We start from the raw sequence: 8,637 nt of genomic DNA, 5'->3' as shown, positions 1-8,637 counted from the left end.
GAGAAAAGCTGTCTTCTGATTGGGCGGAGGAATGTCTTATGTCATAATAAATCACCTTTCATCTGTATGCTGTGGAGTGTGTACAGCAGGAGTCTTCAACGTTTTCCAGGCCAAGGACCCCCGAACTGATGGGAGCTAATTATCCTGTATAAAGGTCTGTTTTAAATTAAACTGGTCCTAAAGCAGGGGTGTCAAACTCATTTTAGATCAAGGGCCACATGGAGAAAAATCTACTCCCAAGTAGGCCGGACTGGTAAAATCACAGCACAGATTGTTTTCTTTGTTTAAAAAAAAAAAAAGAACAAGCACATTTTGAAATTGTACAAATCATAATGTTGGGTTTTTTGTACAATTACCTGTTTCGGTTAATAGTATATATACTTTATTTGTCGTTATTTATATTTTCTGAATACATTATGTGATAATGTTCATCAGTCAACTCATTGGTGTTCATTTTCAATCCATCAAGATAAAAAAATTATATCAAAATCAAATTACAGTATGTTATTTGTGTAGTTTGATCATTTTCCGACTGATGTACTAACATCTGTTTTATTTTGTACATATGTAGCATCATCTACAAAGATACAAATAATTACTATTGTGACATCCAGTGGACACATTTAAAACAGCTGTTTCATTAAAAAATGTCAGGTTCATTTTTATATGCGCCCTCATCTGTTCGTCCTGACGAACGCACCTCGGGACACGCCCACGGCCGCGGCGCACATCCAGGGACGCGCGTCTCTGCCCTGCAGCTGCCACCAGCTGCAATCATTTACCGGCAATCGGCACACTTGCCTGTAAGGAAGGAGCTGCCTACATAATAAATCTTTGTAAATACTGCCCTCTGGTGTCTGAGCCGTCACCTCCCTTAGGGTAACTTAAAGGCCTACTAAAATGATTTTTTTTTATTTAAAAAAAAAAAAAATCATTTCAGTAGGCCTTTAAACAAAACAAACTGAAAGTGTGCGCACGCAGAAAAATGTGTGAGGGAGGGGCAGAGACACAGGGCGAGAGAGCTAGTGAGTGAATTCAGAGACCATACTTGCCAACCTTCCCGTTTTTAGCGGAAGACTCCCGGTATTCAGCGCCTCTCCCGATAACCTCCCGGCAGACAAGAGACAGACAAACATGCCGAAACGTAAATGCAATTTCACGGAGGATTTGCAAAAAAAGTATTTGTGTTTTTGTACTGGCCGTGACACACGGGAAGCAGAATGCACCGTGTGAAAGCAGGAACGTACGTATCTTTGGCAAATAAAGGGTCTAAAGATCTACAAGCCCATATTGACACTAAAAAGCACAAAACAGCTGTGCAGGGCAAGAGCTCGTCTGCTAAATTGACAGAGTACTTTGTGCGACCTGGAAAAGGAGAAGACGTAAACGCAGCAGAGGGTGTTTTAGCATTCCACACAGTCAAACACCATAACAGTTACAGGTCGATGGATTGCACCAGTGCTTTGCTGAAAAAAGCATTCCCAGACTCAGACTCGGCAAAAAAGTTTTCAAGTGCACGCACCAAAACAGAGGCGATTGTCAACAGTGTTATAGCGCCCCACAACATCATCACCACAACATTGCGCTAGAGGCGCTCAAAGAAATAAAGTACTGTGGCATCGCTACAGATGGGCGTAACCATGGTGCAGTGAAAATATTCCCAATCATAATCCGGTATTTTGACTGGAAGAAAGGTGGTGTACAATCAACATTGCTTGAGGTCAAAGACACACCTAATGAGACAGCGGACACCATTGCAAACTTGTTGATTGAAACACTGAGAAAAAATAATCTGTCAGAAAAATGTATAGCATTTACTGGTGACAACTGCAACACAAACTTCGGAGGAATCAGACGTGATGAAGGGAGGAAGAATGTGTATGCAAATTTGAAGAAGCTGCTCCAGAATAAGACGCTGATCGGTGTGGGTTGCCCAGCACACATAATGAACAATTGTGTCCATCATGGTGCAGACACACTTGATATTGAAATTGAGAATATCATGTTTAAAATCTACCAGTACTTCCACATTTACACTGTGCGCACTGAGACTTTGAAGGAGTACTGTGACTTTGTAGATGTGAATACAGAAAGCTCCTTTCCCACAGCAAGACACGATGGCTGTCATTATTCCCTGGAATCGAGAGGCTGCTGCAGATGTTTCCTGCATTAAAGGGATATTTTATGTCACAAGAAAAAACACCTGTAATGATCAAGAGGTTTTTTGAAAATGAATTCAGTGAATTTTACCTCTGGCACATGCATTCACTCGTGTGTGTTCCACTCACCCATTAAAGAAATGGAAAAGGAAAATAATTCCATTGTTGAAGTGCGTAACATCTTGCAGAGAGTCCACACAACACTTGAGGAACGGCAGAGAAACAACTTCATGTCCCTGAAAGTTAAGGGACTCCTGGCACAGAAGCGCACAGATGGGCATGGAAAAGAATGTGAGCAGTTCTATGCTGATGTGCAGGGTCTCTACAGTGCATGCCTGCAGTATCTCCAGAAGTGGATGACACCCATGGAAGAATTCACCCCATTCATGTGGATGGATCTGAGTCAGACACCTAGTTGGAATGATGTGGAAGCCTGCATCAAGTACCTTGGAGAAAAGGGAGTGCCAATTGATGATGCCAAGTGTTTTGATCAGGTCACCAATCTCAAGAAATTCACTGAGAGTAGCAACATTGATGGAGAGTTCAATGGCCTGCAAGTGCAGCAGAAGTGGTGCAAATATTTTGAGAAGGCCAAAAGCATTGCATGTTACTCAGAGCTGCTGAAGATTGCACAGTTTGTCTTTGCCCTTCCTTCTCACAATGCAAATGTTGAGAGGGTTTTCTCACTGATGCAGAGCCAGTGGACCAAGGAAAAGAGCAGGTTGTCTGTTGAGTCATTGAAAGGGCTTCTATTTGTACAATACAACTTCAAAGAAACATCCTGCACGGACTTCCATGCTTATTTGATGAGCAACCGGAAACTGCTGGGGAAAATAAGCTCTTCAGCTAAATATGCATGGGCAAACAAGGAAGGCCAGGGAGACGAGGATGAAGACCCGGGAGATGAGGAGGAAAACCAAGGAGATAAGGCCAACACGACTAAATAAGAAGAAACGCAATACACTACTTCTCCTTTTTTTTGTTTTAAATGTTGACTCTGCATTTTTTTTTTTCTTTTTTTTACAGAAGCCTAAAATAATTGGCTCAGAAATGCTACCTCTGTTTTTGTTGTTTTAACTGATTTGTGAAATACTCTTCCCCTATGGTGTATTCTCTGAAAACATCTGATTTTGTTTCAAATGTTTTGAGGCATTATTTATATTGTTTACATTAGAATGGTCCACTAGACTGAGAAGAGACATTTTAAAGAATGGGCTGTAACCTGTTTTTTGTTTAAATATAATTAACCTGTTTTGAGGCATTATTTATGTTTATATTATATACAAGAGGTTATTTTGAATATTGCTACCTCTGTAGTTTTTCTAAAACTGTGAATGTTACAGAATATAAGTGTGACTTATTTTGTTATATTGTCAACAGAGGAGAAAAAATGCTTTATTTAAATAAATATATTATTTATAAAGCAAGTTCAAGTATCATTGGCAAATTTTCACCTAGCCCCGGCCTTGGCGTGCTGTCCGCCTTGGCACGCATATATATGTCCTCTTTTTGGGATTTCAGAATATGGTCAGCCTACCTAAAGGTACCTTGCTTTTGTGCAATACAATAATATATTAACTAAAGTAATGCCGCCGACGAGTCGACTGGTGTGCTAATTGCAAGCTGGCAGCTTGGCCGCGGATGATAGATGGCAACTGGTGCGCTAATTGCTAAGTACACGTTAACACACTGTAAATGTAGTTTGGAAACAGCAGTGGCTTGGACACAACACTAAATGTACCTTGCAAATTTTAACTAAAATCATGAAAATATTTAAATGTGTAGGAATATTGCCTAGTGAATCGGGATGTAACGGTATAATGATAAACCGTGGTAAAATTCTGGACAGTTAGTAATACCGTTTAAATGTTAAATTAAAAAAAAAACAGCACCGCCTCCGAAAATGGCGCATGCGCACTGGCGCTGTAAGCAATGTTTGCCTCGAAAAAACATGGCGGAAAGTAAAATACACGGACGAGTTTCACTCCTCGTAAACGGACGAAATCTGCAGTCTGGACGTATTTTGAATTTGTAAACATGCTGAGGGTAAATAATTGGATAGTCAGCCCCTCACTAGAAAAAGCCGGCAAAAAGTACCCTCAAAGGGAGGTAACACTTCAAACATGGCGGGCAAACCCCAGAACCACCATCCACAGTACGGCGAGTGCAAAGTAGGTCAACTTGTAGTTGAATGCTTGATGGAAAGTGTTTGAAAATGAACATGTTATGGTTTGTCTGTCAAACCTTATTATAGTTACACTAAGGTGTTATCTGAAGTTACTTGTTATTGGGGGGCTATCTGTAAGATATAGTGTGCACACGACGCATGCGCACTGACAGCTTCGTGCTGTTAATGACCACTAGTACTTCATGTTGGCGTTAAAAACAAACCCTAGCAGAAACACTACAACGTGGTTTGTTTTTACAAAAATTACAAACGACCTCACTGTAGCCCTGTCATATTTCATTGCCAAAGTTTTAAACAGTTGAGGTGTCTTCTGATATGTGTAAGACATTTAATTTTGTATAAAAAAAAGTGGTTACATGTTATCACCAACAGGCACAATGTTCACACATATGGTTTTCTACACTAAAATGCATCTAATTATTCAACTTAAACTTCTTCTCCTCCAGATTTTGGCACGCTCGACCTTCCACATTTTTCACTCGATTGAAACCGTTCCAACTTCAAACTGTTCAGCCTATTCGGGAATCGCTGGCTTTCCCTTGACAAATTCCAAGAATTCCAGGTTTTCCCTGACATTTTTCCCCATTCAAAATGAATTGGCCATTTTTCAAACTTCCACCATTTCTCAACACATTCCACCATCCTGGAAATTTAAACTGCCTTTTTTCCAAGTTCCAAAAAATTCCAGGATTTTCCATAGCCCTATTTCCACCCTTTTTTCTGGCGACTACTCCTTCTCCATTTTTCAACGCATTTAAACCTTTCCACCGTCAAAACATTCCTCTTAATCAGGACAAAAAAGGAAGTCGTTTTTTGAAGTGGAAAAATTCCCGGAATTCCGTAATACAATTTTTCAATTCAACATGTTACTGCTTCAACATTTCTCGACCAATTAGAAAAATTCCAACACCAACCATTTCAGCTCATTCAGACCGTTTTTTTTACCATTAAAAAAAAAAAATTCCAGCTTTTCCCGAAATTCACAAATTTTTGGGAAATGCCCATTGAAATCAATGGGATATTCTTCAAAGTTCCACAACCCCCTCATTTTTCATCTGATTCAAACTATTCCAACTTCAAAATAGTCAGCCTGTTTGGCAATTGGGTGCTCTACTTCAACAATTCTAAAATAAAAATTCCAGGATTTCAGTTCAATTTCCGGATTCACACGCAATTCCTTTAGGAATTGCCTCATATAGTTTGTATTTATTTAATTTCTGTCATTACTTTTTCTTATGCTTGTGTTCCTTTCACATGCATGTGCAATTTCTACATGACATACATTTACAATGTACATCTTTTTTTTAAAATAACTTACTTAAAATATTTTAGTATAAGTTCTACTGAAAAGTTTGAGCTCATTTAAAAATACCACGATAATAACCGTAATAAGAAATGTTCACACGGTTACATCCCGCCTAGAGAGAGTAACAACTGTGCTGAACTTTCTCCATTTGTAGACTGTTTCACCGTAGACAACAGGGATGGACAGATTCACCAATTCGCACCAGTGGTTCGAATCAAACACTTGCGATGTGACTACACCGATACATTCCATCATGCATCGATAAACAACAGGGGCAAGTTTGGGATGCATCGGCTCTTGCCTCTCTGTATCAGTTAAATTCGTGAGTTCGATCGATATTAATATGTTCTAAATGTTCCTGCTCAGCCCAGTGTCACCTGTTGTAGAAGATTAAGATTAAAGTACCAATGATTGTTACACACACACTAGATGTGGTGAAATTTGTCCTCTGCATTTGACCCATCCCCTTGGGGAGCAGTGGGCAGCAGCGGCGCCGCGCCCGGGAATCATTTTGGTGATTTAACCCCCAACTCCAACCCTTGATGCTGAGTGCCAAGCAGGGAGGTAATGGGTCCCATTTTTATAGTCTTTGGTATGACTCGGCTGGGATTTGAACTCCAAACTAGTTTTATACAGCCTCGGTTGTTTATTTTTCACCTAAGCTCCATGGAGGTCTGCGGTGAGATCTGACTGGCAGCCCTGACTACACACATGAAGAGATGTAGAGTATTGTTGTTTGCAGAATTTTTCTGCCAATAGTATTTTATATTTCTACTTTTATCAGAAACTTGCATTTTCATTTATTTCTTATACAAACAAATTACAGTTATTTACACTCAGTACTTGGTCAACTAACATACATTTATGTTAATATCAGTATAATACACAATTTTTCTTTGCATAACAGTCATGATTGCTTGCACTGAGCATGCATATTGCTCATACTGGAGTGGAGAGTTGTAAAGTTATGTTTTGTCAAAACAAAATGGATTAACATAAGCAGAGAGGAGTGCTTAATAATAAAATGTAATTTCATTTTCAAATAGTGAATTGTCATTTTTAAATAGGCTCATTGGTTTGCTCCACACAAAAAAAGCAATGTGAAATGCAACCTTCAAGTTTAAACAGAGTAAGGCAGAGTTAAAGGCCTACTGAAATGAATTTTTTTTATTTAAACGGGGATAGCAGATCTATTCTATGTGTCATACTTGATCATTTCGCGATATTGCCATATTTTTGCTGAAAGGATTTAGTATAGAACAACGACGATAAAGATTGCAACTTTTGGTATCTGATAAAAAAAAGGCTTGCACCTACCGGAAGTAGCGTGACGTAGTCAGTTGAACATATACGCAAAGTTCCCTATTGTTTACAATGATGGCCGCATGAAGTGAGAGAGATTCGGACCGAGAAAGCGACAATTTCCCCATTAATTTGAGCGAGGATGAAAGATTTGTGGATGAGTAAAGTGCAAGTGAAGGACTAGTGGGGAGTTGAAGCTATTCAGATAGGGAAGATGCTGTGAGAGCCGAGGGTGACCTGATATTCAGCTGGGAATGACTACAACAGTAAATAAACACAAGACATATATATACTCTATTAGCCACAACACAACCAGGCTTATATTTAATATGCCACAAATTAATCCTGCATAAAAACACCTGCGTGTTTGTTATGCTAGCTCCTAGCTCCTCTGCTAGCTCCTAGCTCCATAGAACACGCCAATACAATTCAAACACCTGATCAACACACACAATCACTCAGCCCAAAAGACAGTTTACCTAACCCAAGGTTCATAAAGCTTATATATTTTTAAAAAGTTACGTACGTGACGCGCACATACGGTCAAGTTATCGAATGTTTAGCAGCCAAGGCTGCATACTCACGGTACCTGATATTCAGCTGGGAATGACTACAACAGTAAATAAACACAAGACATATATATACTCTATTAGCCACAACACAACCAGGCTTATATTTAATATGCCACAAATTAATCCTGCATAATAACACCTGCGTGTTTGTTATGCTAGCTCCTAGCTCCTCTGCTAGCTCCTAGCTCCATAGAACACGCCAATACAATTCAAACACCTGATCAACACACACAATCACTCAGCCCAAAAGACCGTTCACCTAACCCAAGGTTCATAAAGCTTATATATTTTTAAAAAGTTACGTACGTGACGCGCACGTACGGTACGGTACGTGTTATGCTAGCTCCTAGCTCCTCTGCTAGCTCCTAGCTCCATAGAACACGCCAATACAATTCAAACACATGATCAACACACACAATCACTCAGCCCAAAAGACCGTTCACCTAACCCAAGGTTCATAAAGCTTATATATTTTAAAAAAGTTACGTACATACGCAAAAAAAAGCCAAAGCTGCATACTCACAGTAGCACGTCTGCGTCTTTGTCATCCAAATCAAAGTAATCCTGGTAAGAGTCTGTGTTGTCCCAGTTCTCTACAGGCGTCTGTGTATCCAAATCAAAAGTCCTCCTGGTTAGAGTCTCTGTTATCCGAGTTCTTCCATCTTGACTGCATCTTTCGGGAATGTAAACAAAGAAGCGCCGGCTGTGTACTGTTGTGGCTGACTACGTTCGAAAAATACGTCCATTTCGCACCGACAACTTTCTTCTTTGCTTGCTTGGCTTCCTTCTCCATAATGCAATGAACATGATTGAAACAGATTCACGAACACAGATGTCCAGAATACTGTGGAATTATGAAATGAAAACAGAGCTTTTTCGTATCGGCTTCAATGTGGAAGGCATACCCGTGTTCGTCGGGCTACGTCACGCGCATACGTCATCCGCAGAGGCGTTTCGAACCGGAAGTTTAGCGGCAAATTTAAAATGTCACTTTATAAGTTAACCCGGCCGTATTGGCATGTGTTATAATGTTAAGATTTCATCATTGATATATAAACTATCAGACTGCGTGGTCGGTAGTAGTGGGTTTCAGTAGGCCTTTAAGCTTCT

Source organism: Entelurus aequoreus, linkage group LG01 (genome assembly GCF_033978785.1).
Source record: "Entelurus aequoreus isolate RoL-2023_Sb linkage group LG01, RoL_Eaeq_v1.1, whole genome shotgun sequence".
Lineage (NCBI taxonomy): Eukaryota > Metazoa > Chordata > Actinopteri > Syngnathiformes > Syngnathidae > Entelurus > Entelurus aequoreus.
The sequence above is the reverse complement of the archived record's forward strand: the minus strand, read 5'-3'. Positions refer to the sequence as shown.